This window comes from Sphaeroforma arctica (assembly GCF_001186125.1).
Source record: "Sphaeroforma arctica JP610 unplaced genomic scaffold supercont1.10446, whole genome shotgun sequence".
NCBI lineage: Eukaryota > Ichthyosporea > Ichthyophonida > Sphaeroforma > Sphaeroforma arctica.
Genome location: NW_014030112.1, coordinates 120 through 938, shown reverse-complemented (window position 1 = coordinate 938; position 819 = coordinate 120). Strand labels below are relative to the sequence as shown.

At 48.6% G+C, this 819-nt stretch overlaps 1 non-coding gene across 1 annotated transcript; it reads left to right on the top strand.

Moving 5' to 3' along the window:
* The first annotated feature begins 225 nt into the window (after positions 1 to 225).
* On the top strand, positions 226 to 303 carry SARC_30320. The gene has a single exon. It is a non-coding gene; the product is annotated as a tRNA-Thr (tRNA).
* The last annotated feature ends 516 nt before the right edge of the window (positions 304 to 819 follow it).

The following is an 819-nucleotide window of genomic DNA, read 5'->3' as shown; positions in this document are numbered from 1 at the left end:
CAGGATTAGAGCGGGAACTCTCTAACGAGGTACTGGTGTAGCGATTGCCAAAATCGTGAATACCAGGGTTAGTTGGCAAATGAGGGTCGATATTACGAGGGTGGTAAGCCTCATCGAGTTCCATACGATCATATCCTCTGTCAGGGTTAGGTTTGTCAAGAGGATGGTCAATAGTAGCATCAGAGCTATAGAGATTAAATGTTGAAATATTACCTCTCTCACCAGTGGTAACTGGCTTAGTGGTAGACGTACTGGCTGGTAAACCAGTAGGTCTCGGGTTCGAAATTCGGCCCGGATTTTTCTTCTTCTTCGGTATAGGAAGATTATCAGCCACGTGGGACACGATAGAGGGGTCCACAACTGCTGCTGCCGCTAGCTCCTTCAAGAGCGCTTCAGTTCGGTTCAATTTGCGTCGAGATTGAGAGGATCCAACCACTCGTTGTCGAGTTATGGCGTCCTTAATTTCGGCCCCAAGATTTGAGCTGGATGGAATGGCTTCTCCATCGATGGCGAAACCGAAATTTTCGGACAGGTCTAATACTTCCTTTTCACTCCGGATTTGTGCTGGAGTGTCCTTTAGATGTGGAGTTATAATGTCCCCGTCATTCGTATCCACGAATTTTCCAGCCTTTCGACGTTTAGGGTTTATGGGGTCCTGAGCTTCACTCCCAGGTGATACACGGACGCTGGCGAGCCTTTCCGCGGCAGTAGATACCCCTTCTTCCAAGAATTAGGATCCGACGAGTCATCCTCAGAATTATCCTCTGTACCAGCCTCAGAATTGGCTTCCCCAACAGTTTCATCGGCAGGCTCAACTCC